The sequence below is a fragment of the Lissotriton helveticus genome, chromosome 6 (genome assembly GCF_964261635.1).
Source record: "Lissotriton helveticus chromosome 6, aLisHel1.1, whole genome shotgun sequence".
NCBI classification, from domain to species: Eukaryota; Metazoa; Chordata; class Amphibia; order Caudata; family Salamandridae; genus Lissotriton; species Lissotriton helveticus.
In genome coordinates this window covers 1,551,486,413-1,551,498,416 of record NC_136067.1, presented here as the reverse complement: position 1 = coordinate 1,551,498,416, position 12,004 = coordinate 1,551,486,413, and the positions used below count along the sequence as shown (strand labels likewise).

At 45.6% G+C, this 12,004-nt stretch overlaps 1 protein-coding gene across 1 annotated transcript in view; it reads right to left on the bottom strand.

Annotated features, from left to right (window-relative positions):
- Nucleotides 1–12,004, bottom strand: part of CRNKL1 (crooked neck pre-mRNA splicing factor 1) — a 187,370-nt gene that overhangs the window by 105,870 nt on the left and 69,496 nt on the right. The gene's annotated exons all lie outside the window — the stretch shown is intronic.

Genomic DNA, 12,004 nt, shown 5'->3' with positions numbered 1-12,004 from the left:
GGACACGGAGGCGAGGATTATCCCACCCATGAAACGGTGTTTTGCACTATGTTGTTGACTTTGATCATTGTGAATAATGATGTGGACTACATGTCTTTCTATGGGGTTTCATCCCGCCAATTGTTTTGCTTGCATACCTTTGGTGTATGGTGTATTACGACATCCATTCTCGTTTCAGGAGAACAGAACAAACCGGCATAAGGCATAGATGATGGCGACTCCGCGTCTGCAGATGATGTTCCGTGGTCAAGATTGGCCTCTCGTCAATGGAGGATTGGAGGTCCAGTGTTCAGCGGTCAAGTTTGGACTGTGTTAAAAGTTTTGTTGCAAAGAAAGAGGAAGTGATATGTTATTCACAGACTATATACAGTATTGAACTTCTGGTGATTGGTGCATACCATAGAGGGGGTTGTACTTCCGGGGGTATGCTGTTTAAAGTTGTTTTCCTTGGCTGCTGTGTTTTGCAGTAAAGCAAAGAGAAGCATAATCCTCGCCTCCGTATCCGATGTGGAAGGGAGTGACAACCTTTGGCAAGAAAGAAGGACGGGTACATAAAACCACCTTCTCCGGATGAACAGAAAGGAAAGGAGGTTTAGAAGAAAGAGCTTGGAGCTCACTCACTCTTCTGGCAGAGGTGATAGCAACCAGGAAAGAAGTCTTTAAGGTAAGAAGACGTAAAGGACAGTTATGAAGCGGCTCAAAGGGAGCGCACATCAGGTAAGTCAAGACAAGATTCAAGTCCCAGTGAGGCATTATGAAAGGCACAGGAGGGAACGTGTGCGTAATGCCTTTGAGGAAACGGTTAGCAACCGGGTCTTAAAAAGAAGGCTGATAAGGAAGCCTCAGAAAGGCGGAGATGGCAGAAAGATAACTTTTGATAGTGCCCAGAGCAGAGCCCTGCTGGGCCAAAAAAAGAAGAAACAGAAGAACCTCAGAAAGGGGATCCACAGCCTTTGCTGTGCACCATGCCACAAATTTGTTCGGCAGGCATATACCGTTTTAGTGGAGGGACGCCTGGCTGCCAGAATGACAATACAGACTTCGGGAGGAAGGTCGAAAGCCGTCAACTGTCGTCGCTCAATCTCCACGCATGGAGGTGGAGGCTGGACAAGTTCGGGTGAAGGACTGTCGCCTGCTGCTGCGACAGAAGATCCTCCCGAAGAAGCAGACGGATCGGGGGAATCGATACTCATATTGAGTAGCTCGGATACCATACTCTTCGAGCCCAGTCCGGAGCCACAAGAATGACTTGGGCCCGGTCGCGCCTGGTCTTCTTCAGCACTCTGGGCAGAAGTGGTATAGGCGGAAAAGCATACAACAGACTGCAGCTCCACTCGAGATGAAAAGCATCTCCGAGCGAGTGCCGCCTTGGAAATTCCAACGCTCAGAACTGATGACATTGCACGTTCTCTTCGGTGGCGAATAGATCCAACCAGGGCACTCCCCGCTGTAGAAAGAGACCCTGCATCACGTCCGAGTTCAGACGCCATTCGTGATCCATCATGCACCAGCAGCTGAATTCGTCCGCCCTGACGTTCAGAGAATCTGCCAGGTGTTGAACCACCAAGGTAATGCCTTGATGTTCCAGCCATGTCCAGAGGCGCACAGCCTCCTGACATAGGTTCCATGACCCCACCCCGCCCTGTTTGGTGCAATACCACATGGTGGTGTTGTCCGTGAACACCTGCACTACACTTCCACGGACAGAGGGAAGCAATGCCTTCAGTGTAAGTTGGAATGCCCGCAGCTCCAGAAGGTTGATATGGAGCCAGGACTCCGCCTCTCCCAAGTGGCCTCCCCATCCCAGGAGTGTGTGCTCCGGTTGGGGAAGCGAGAGGGATCTGCCATTGACCCAATCGCGATTCGTGAGTCACCACTGCAAGTCTCGTGCAGTGCCCTCCGAGATCTGGACATGATCGGATAGGTAGCCCTGATGCTGCGCCCACTGGAACTTCAGATCCCACTGCAGAGCCCACATATGCCATCTGGCATGTTGCACTAACAGGATACAGGAGACCATCAGGCTCAGGAGCCGGAGGGTCATCCTGACTGAAACCCGGGACAGAGGCTGAAAGATCGGAATCATAGCCTGAAAATCACAGACTCGCTACTCGGGAGGATAAACCCGACACGGCGTCGAATCCAGAACCGCTCCGATGAAGGGGAGCTTCTGAGAGGGACTCAGGTGCGACCGGCACGTTGATAGAGAACCCCAGCAAATGGTCAGCCGTAGTCTGAAGGTGAGTGATGACTACCTGGGGCGAGCCCGCCTTCAACAACCAGTCGTCGAGGTAGGGGAAGACTGATACCCCGACCTGCGCAGATGAGCTGCGACCACCGCCATCACTTTCGTGAACACCTGAGGGGCGCTGGTATGGCCGAAGTGAGCCCTGCCCAGTGAGTCGGCGGTGTCCAACCCACACCGAATGGCAAACTTAGCCGCATCCTTGCCCTCAGCAATCGCCTGAGAAAGGACAGCCTGCACCTCCTCACGATACTGAGGCAACACCTGAGCAACGGCTTCCCACACCGCGTGGGAGTAGCAGCCCAACAAGCAGGCGGTGTTCACCGACTGCAGCCCCAAGCTGGCCGAAGAGAACAACCGCTTCCCAAACTGGTCCAGTCTTTTAGAGTCCTTATCCGGCGGGGCCGTGGGAAAGGCACTCTGCGACATCGAGGCCTGAATGACCAGGCTCTCAGGTATAGGGTGAGTGGTCAAGAAAGCGGGGTCGCTGGTCGGTGGTGTCTGGCAAAGTTTTATCCACTGGGGCCCCTGTGGCTGGCCTCGACCAAGTGCCCAAGAGGACCTCTGTAAGGGCGTCATTGAAGGGAAGCAACGGCTCCGACGAAGTAGACGCAGTCTGGAGCACCTCGGTGAGGAGGTTGGTCTTGAGGGCCACCGTGGGGAGGTCAAGGTTGAGGGCCTCAGCAGAGAGCGACCACGCTTCTTCAACTTCTTTTTATGGCATCGCTTACCAGAATCCGAAGGTGAAGACTTGGAGTCCGAGGAGCTACGGCTTCGGTCCCGCAAGCGGTCCCGGGTACGGCCCGAGACCTGAAGCGGCGATGTGACGAATGCTGGACCTCCAGCAATTTCCGGCACAGCTCCCGCAAGGCCTTGGGGGCCATGGCTCCACAGACCTGGGAGTCGTGATCGGTCTCCAGGCAGTAGAGGCAAACATCGGGGGTCCGCCACCGACATATTACGGCGACAGGCCCTACAAGACTTAAAGCCGGGCATCCCTGCGTGCACCAGGAGAAAAAAGTGGGGAGACAAAAGTCTCAAAATAACAGTCAAAAAGTGACTAAGGTACATGCTCAATCCGGATCTGCGCTTACTGGCGCAGAAAAAGAAAGAACTGACGTCAGCGCGCATGGGTGGCGCCTAAGTATTCTCTGTGACGTCATCTCAGTGCTGACGACGCCAGTGACGGACGCGGAGCTGCAGGACGCAACCTACTGACGTGCAGGGGTACTGCTAAGCAAAACTTTCTGGATACAGTCTGACGCCTGGGGATATTCTAAGGTAAGGAATCTATCACTAATGTGTCTCTTTCAGATATTCTTCTTTAAACTACGGTAAGAGAGTTCAAAAGACCTTCTAACTGTAAGGGCAGGGAGATCTTCTTGTACACCAAGGGATGCCGGGGATACGTCCTCCTTGGCCGCACCAGGAACAGCATTGATGGGGAGCACAGGTGAGCTTTGAAAAGGCAGACGGCTAGTGGCATATTGGAAGCAGTGAAAGTAGAGACTGTGGCAGTAGTGACTTTACGTATCCTGTGCGCCCCTGTGAGCTGGTTTCTTTTTCTTTCTTGTTGTTTATCCTTTTAAGGAAAGAGTATGTCCTGTCCATCTCCCCCTGTGCTCCGCAGTAAGCGACCTCTCCTTGCTGCTTCAAAAGGCAAAACGCAGGGAAGAGCTACTAAAAAGAGGAAGATTGGAGGGAAAAAGAGGTCCGTGCAGCATGACCAAAGTATGTCGTCAAGCGAGGCTCCACGCTCACCCCTAGCAACCTCAATAAGGAACTTTGTATTTAAGCATTACCATAATGAAGCCCAACGGTTCTCAGAGGAGGTGGTAAAGACCTCCCACAGGCACCTCTGTCCTCTGGCTTCAGTAATAGATGCTTCACTCTTAGTTCTGGATGAAGTACAACCAGCAAATCCTTCAGTGGATCCATCTAAGAATGGAACTGCGTCCGTAAGAGGGAGTCCAAGATTGTCCTCTTCTCTTCGCTTGAACTTTTCGCTACCATCATTTAGTCCCGATGACTCCAGCTCATCTCAGTCACCTTCGCGAGAAGACCAACAGGATCAAGGAAGCCCAACGTCATTACATAATGCCTCCATGGTTGGGGAGCGAAACTCTAAGCTTGGATCGCAGGGGAGGTCTATATCACTTCAGCCCTCCTCCTCGTCATCTTTGTTGGACGTAATGTTACTTATGCAGACCACCTTGCATGGGATTCTAGAAACTCTGGTATCAATAAGGAGAAAACCAAGTCGGCCAATTAAATTCTTGAATGATTTTCGACATGAACTGAAACCCTTAAAATCTTTTAAAGACAATCTGGGTGGCTCCATGAATACTCAATTACCTACTGTAGTAATGGCTACAGAGTCGCTGGGGTTGCGTGGTGTCACATCAGAGAAAGGTGAATGCCAGTTAGATATGGAGAGATCGGTTTAGGTTTCGAAATACCCTATGCTTGTGAGGAAAAGGCAGCAAGGTTTTATGCCCTCAAAATTTACGGTAAGGTCGTACCGTACAATGGGGGTTGGGTCTTGGAATGGATTGCCTGAGTGGTGTGCCCCGCGTGCATGCAAAGAGAAACTCATGCATAAGAAAGGGGAATATAGTAGTGGTATTTGTTCCCAAGTCCAACATCCCAGACCCCAAGGTGGTAGTACTGTAAAAGCGCTTCCATGTAAAAAAAGGTACATAAAAAGGCACATAAAAGCGTAAAACTTAGTGTGAAACCCCGTCCTAAAATCAGTCCTGATTTGTCTTCTATTTCCCCGGTAGTCCACTCTACCATCCCTAATAAGGAACAAATGGTAGCCTGTAATAAGATGGTGGTTGAGCCTCAGCCCTTAATTAAATTGCACTTAGAACACCCCTCAGCTCAGGAATCCTTTATCAGGTCGCAATTAGGAAGTACAGAACTTCTGCTCGATATTAATCGTCGAGGAAAAAAAGCAAAGAAACTTCGACCCCTGAATCGCTCCAAAATCCTTCAGTTATTCCAACAAATCACCTCCCTTTCAGGGATAACCTTGTTGGACTTAGAATCTGTGGGGTTTCAATTGGCCGATCAAAGTAGAGAAGTTTCCAGAGTTTCTTTTATATCTCCTTGTATTGCTGACCTAGTACTTAAGGAGGACGAAGACCTAGCAAAAGTAGGTCTACAGGCCCTATGTCCTGTAAAAAAGAGCCCTCAATTATTAGTACCTCAGCCAGGTCCATTTTCCCCGCCATTTTAAACATGCACAGTGGGTTATCTGCAACTCAATGGGAATGATCCTTATCATACATCCCGTCCCAATGGCCCGAAGCTACACAACAAAGTAGCAATCCACACACCGATTTGAGAGTGGTTATAGAAAACGATAGGCCATTCTCACAATGTAGACAATTGGTATGGGCTCAAAGTAATAGGTTTTCCCCACTGCGACACCTGCCGGAGGAAGGAGATTGGAATATTAGGCCCACCTTATTCTAGAATGAGAAGTCCTCTCAAAATCTAAGAATCCTAAATTGGAATATCCATGGGTTTGAACGCTTGAGGAACAGCGGCGAATTGGAAGAAAGTTTGAAACCCTTTCATCTGGTATTCCTTCAGGAGTCTTGGCTAAGAAAGGACCAGTCAGTTGAAGGTTTCATGGCCCTGAATAGTAAAGGTCATTCCCGGGGTACGGGGAGAGCATCTGAAGGTCTACTAACATTAATATCGACCAAGGTGATTAAGAGGCCATTGGAGATCATAAACGTTTCAAGTGGTCTGCAGTTATCTGTTGTGGAAATGGTTGTATGTGAAAATGTCCTCAGTTATTTTTTGCTTATAAATGTTTATATTAATAAAGAAGACCATGGCCAAATGAATCACTGGCTGGAATTTTTTGAATCCCATTTCCAGAATTTGGTGGCAAAACACCCAGAAGCAGTGATAAATATGGCTGGGGATGTAAATGCTTGTTTATTCCCTGTACAGCTAGACCAGCACTTGGAGGAAGTGTTGGGATTCCTACAACATTCCCTTAGCACAGTTTCCTGTAGGTACCATCAAAAAAGAGGCCAAAGTGCTGAGTGAAAGGCTGGCAAGTCATAGTCTGATTTACTTAAATGGACGCTTTAAAAAGGATTCACCAGCAATAGCAACATCTCGGCAGGGCCATTCTCTGGGTCCCATTGATTATATATTCACGTCCCTTTGGGATTTTGGCCTCTTTAAGATCTTTGAGGTGGCAAAATATGAGGGCAGTGACCACTGGGCAACTACAGCAGTTCTTGATTTGTGTGAGCCAGTATCCCCTGAGAGAGTGTTTCCCTTAGAGATGTCCTATCCGCGTAGGCTCACAACACGTTTAGACACTATGCATCTTCAACAATTAGCAACCTTTCAGTTAGTGGAGACGGTTCCTATCCTCCCTATTCATGCTGATGATGTACTTGTGTGGTATAATAATATTGTGCAACGAGTTTTGGGCTGCATTTTTGTGAAAATAAGTGAAACGGGTGGACAGACAAAATACCGCCCAAAGGGCGCCCCGGGCTGGTTCAATCAGGATTGCCAAAAGTTGAAACGACTGGTGAGACAGAAAGCAAGGAGTGCTAGGTGTCGTTTCATTCCCTTAGCCACCCAAGAGTTGGTCAAACTTAAACGCCAATATAAATCCCTTGTGCAGTCGAAAAAGGTAGCTTTTTATTATAGGAAGTGGGAGGAGATGCAGGAGATTATACTATTAAATGATCAGCAAAAATTCTGGACAAAGGTCAAAGAGTTTAATGGCCAAAGTAGGGGGCTTCTGACCTGCATGATACCGGAAGCACATGGACCACTCATCTGACGGAATTATACAGGGGACCTTTAGGTTTAGATGGCCCTCAGCATATCTACGGGCAAACCCTCCCAGCCAACTGGTTCTCAGTGAAGGAAGTTAAGGCAGTTATTGAGAGAATAAAACTCTCTTGTGCCGCTGGTCCTGACAATGTCCCGGCGGTAATAATTAAAACAAATAGTGTCTGGTGGGCTACAATTTACTCTGCCTTGTTTAGTTGGGTTGCAGGGTCTGGCCTTTACCCCTTTGCTTGGAAGGGGTCTATTGTGAAACCGATTTTATAAAAGGGGGCGGTACAACCCAATGCATTACAGGCTTATAAGCCTCTTGGATATTTCATTAATGATATTCTCCAAGATTATTTTAGCCAAACTTGAAGAATGGGCCACTGAAACTAAGAGAATCCCTTTAGAACAAGGGGGCTTTCGGGAGGGTCATTTAACCATAGACCACTGCTTTGCTTTGTGGGCTATTACTCAAAAGGCTCTGGAGGAAAATCATAGGTTGTGCAGTTGTTTTGTGGATTTCCGGACAGCCTTTGATTCTGTTGACAGGGATATTTTATGGGGAAAACTTGCTGCTTGGAAATTACCACTATACCTTCTTGGGGCTCTTCAATCCCTGCACTCTGGCAATTGGGCTCCGGTGGAGTTAGATAAGCCAGGACAGTTGTACCAAAGAATCTCTATCAACAATGGCCTGCGTCGGCTGCAATAAAGAATGTTGTTTGGCACAGTAGTCAAAGAATGTTGTAACAGGTAGCCAAAGTTGAATTCTCTTTGTAATTATAGGTGTAGGTAAATTGGAGAATGTATCTAATCTATGATTATGACATATATCATACCACCAAACCTTAAATGAAATTTTAGTAAAGTCTTTCCAATTTCTTGCTATTTGTTGAAAAGCAACTGCTATTAATAAATGAATGATTTTGAAAAAAAAAAAAGAAAAAAAAAAAAACAATGGCCTGCGTCAGGGGTGCGTTTTAGCACCCCTACTTTTTAGTCTATTTTTGGCCGACCTCCCAACAGTTATTTCCCAATCAAAGTCTTTCTCGCCTAAAATTGGGGACCAGCATATTGCTTGTCTGCTCTATGCAGATGATTTGGTATTATTGGACTATACTCCAATTGGTCTGTAGAGGTAACTCAACGCATTGGCATCTTACAGTAAGCAGAACAAGCTTCACATTAATCTGGAAAAGACGATAATTATGATTTTTGGGAAAAAAATGCAGAGTCTTTCCTGGTATCTTGATTCTCAGGTGGTGGAACAAGTGGATCAGTATAAATACCTGGGTTTAACTTTAGGAAAAATCTGAATTGGGGAGCGTATTGGGATTTCACTAGGCAGAAGGCCCTTTTGCAGGCAAGCTGTTTATCTGGATTCAATGGCAGATTTGGGGGCCTACCCCATATCCCATTATTAAAGGCCTATGAAGGGAAGATTCCACCAATAGGCCTGTATGGAGGAGAGATATTTTCTCTTGATCCAACCTATGAATGGGACAGACTGGAAGGGGTAGTGCTTAAAAGACTTCTATCACTCCCACAAGGTACCATTCCAGGCTATAAGGAGAGAGTTCAGCCTGGTATCTTGGAACATGGCGGCCACCACACGGGCTCTAAGATACTTCAACACCCTGCTGGAGAATGATGAGGTGGTTAAAGTATCCAGATTGTGTTGGGAAGAGAGCCAAAGCAGCGAAAGGATGTGGGCAAAGGCCGTTAGAACCAGAATGACTCCAATGAAGAATCTCCATTTAAATAGTGGTACAGTCACATCTTGGCTCACTTTCCCAGGCAAACTGAATCTGCTGCTATGGTGTCACAACAATGTGATTTATTATATTTAAAGAAGAAATCATCTATAAGCTTCTCTTTAGCTTCACTTGGCCAGGGTTGTGTTTTCCCTTATTTATCACAGTTACCAGATCCAGGTTTGAGAAAAGAAATCCTAAGGGTTCAGGTGGGATGTAATCCAATCTATTAATCCCACCCATATAAGACAGGGGGGCAAAATAATAGTGGTCTTTGTCCCTACCTTCTGAAAGCCAACTGCACTATTACACATATTCTTATGGACTGAGCTTTTTATCTTGCAAATCGGATCAAGTTTTTAAGACCTTTGTTTTTTAAATATGATGCTCTTCATAGGAACAAAGCGGTGGAGTTACTGTCTGAGATGCGATATTTAGATGTGGCAGTTGGGATTGCTCGGTTCTTACGAACTGTTAAATAGAATTTAAAAAAATTAAATGTAATGGGGATGGGGTGGTGAGGTGGGGGTTCATTTAAAGGTTTTAATTAATGTGTACTTTTTAGAATGTTTTATGTTCAATTGTCTAAATAAACTTGTTTTTGAACCTGAACCTTGGAATCCCACAGCAAACAGAGTATGCCTCTGCCTAATAACAAAAAAAGGAGGGCGAGTACCACGACTGTACAACACCTCAGTGAGAAGAGGGAAAAAGGAAAAATAATCCTTTTTTATATATACAATCCTCACCCACTCTAATAGTGGCATGATTCATAATCGGTGCACCCTGACCCCTATAAGTCAGGGAGGGCTCAACCGTGTTCCTGGGAACTCTTTGTATATTAGCGTGTCGGGGAAAGTTACATGTAAATAAAAATTCCTTATCCGCTCCCAAGGTATCCCTTTATTAGCGGGGTGAATGGGAAATTATTAAAATAAACTATAGAAGGGGCGACAAAGATACAATGGTCCTATGACCCTTATAGTGCCAACATAGTTCTGCACTACAATGATGGCCTTACACGGTCTTTGGCATTTGTCAGGGCGGGTTCGTTTTACTAATACTCCAATGGTGACGTTTCGGTTCTCATAAGTTTCTTATTATTTTAGCATGCAAACTACATTATAGGCATGCATAGGCAGCTAATACTTGGCTGTCCAAATGTACCCTAGCAGAGGGTATTTTCAAACTCTCCAGGAAGGCGGAAGGAGGTTGGCCCTGTTGTCAAACCTTTGTCAAGGCTTCCTACCATCCGTGTACCTTGTGGACAATGCCTCAGTCAACTCTGTAAGATATTGCCTTCAGTAAATTCAGTCTTTAATTTGTTGACTGGGAACTTACGATGGATCTCCCCATAGGTAGGGAGTTTGAAGGGAATTTCTAATCAAAAGCGGCTGAAATGAGGGTGGCCGGTTCTCCTGCTTGGCCCCTGCTTCTTGCTCCCAGTTATTTTTGTTTAACATATTTCTGTGCTGTGCTTTTCCAGAGATTTGTTTCTTTAAAATTAATTGCTACATGTTGTTTTACTAATAATGCAGTTAACTTTATAAAATCATTTCACACAACTTTTAACAACTGTGATTAAAAGGTTTGGCCCGAGCCTAGAGTGTTATCAAATGTATTTACTGTAAGCAATGGGATCAGTTAAAGAGTTGTTCTAGCTAGTTACTTTACTGACTGTCATTTTTTTTTAATGGTGCCTTTCACAACCATAATAACAATGCTATTTGAAAATGGATGTACCTTAGAAGAAAAAAAAACGTAGCCATAGTATTAGTACGGAAAAATATATCCTAAGTACTTCAGCACACTTCAATGAAAAGAACTGGCCAACAATGTATTTTAGGATACTGATATTCACAGACTAATTATAACTACTATTTTATCACATTATGTTAAGACATGGATTCATATTTTCACTGAGGGCAAAGTGTATGTTTGGAATTTCAATATGGCTGCAACTCTTTTTCGAACTGGAAGAGGTCACGGCTGCAGGAATTCAGGTTTTGTTTCCTACTTCCCTATCCTGCCACTGTATATGTAAGACCTCCAAGGCATGGTCTCCATTGTGTTTCCTCCTTCCCCTCCAGCCCGGTATACTCTAGGCCTACATTTATCTGCCTTGTTTTTGTTCCCCCTGCCACCCCCATCCTTCTGTATAGGAAACATAGTGGAGAATCTTGTACCTGGTTCACGCTACATTCTTCTGACCTGTAAACTTAAGGCGTGCATTAAGAGGCCACATTCCTGCCACCTACACAGAACTGCAGTAACACTGAGGACATAGCTCACCATCCATTAACACTGATTAGATGTTTCAATATGCCCTTTAGTAAGCCCTTCTTTACCCTGAGCTTCAATGTGCACCACAGACAGGTATCAGATGAGAAATGCATAGCAATAAAGGCAGAAAAGGTTGATTCAGCACGTATATATGGTTACATAAGAGGAGTGCATGCATGTGCATTGTCTGATGAGGAAGTGTTCTGATTGGTAGGTATAAATGTGTGTTGTGTGACACGTGGTTACATGAAATTCTAACACTGAGCGAAAGAGTGACAATCAGTATTTATTAAGTATAAAAACATATGGAGTGCAGGGAGCCCACGACGAAAGCATTTACAGGGGAAGGGGCTCCCCAATGTGTTCCACAATGCATGAGTTCCACAATGCGGTCCTAGAATAACACAAAATGATATTGCCCAAATATAAAATATGTTGAGAAACTCTATAGATTTCACACGACCACAGAATAACTGATGGAGGTGTCACTAAAACAAAACACTTGGTTTTATGACAACGTATTTCTCACTTTCTGCCAGTGTCTGGTGTACTCAGGATTGAAAACAGGGGGGTTCTCATATATTGGCAGTGTCTGGTTCCCTAGTTAGATACTGTTTTGAGGGTCTTCCAAAAGTGGTGGACCCGGTCTACTAACACAACACTATACCACAGTATTTGCAACCCAGGATGGGGTAAGGCACCATGCCAAACTCAAGGGCATGTTCCAACACACAACTTATAAAATGCTCTAGAGACCAACCATGTTAATTACGGTTTAACATGTGCAGGATGCCATAAAGAATTTCACACTGGCATACGTCTACTGACTGAACTGCAGATAAAGATATGCCAGTGTGCTTTATGAATGTGGAAATAATTACTAACTCCTCGACAACGAAAT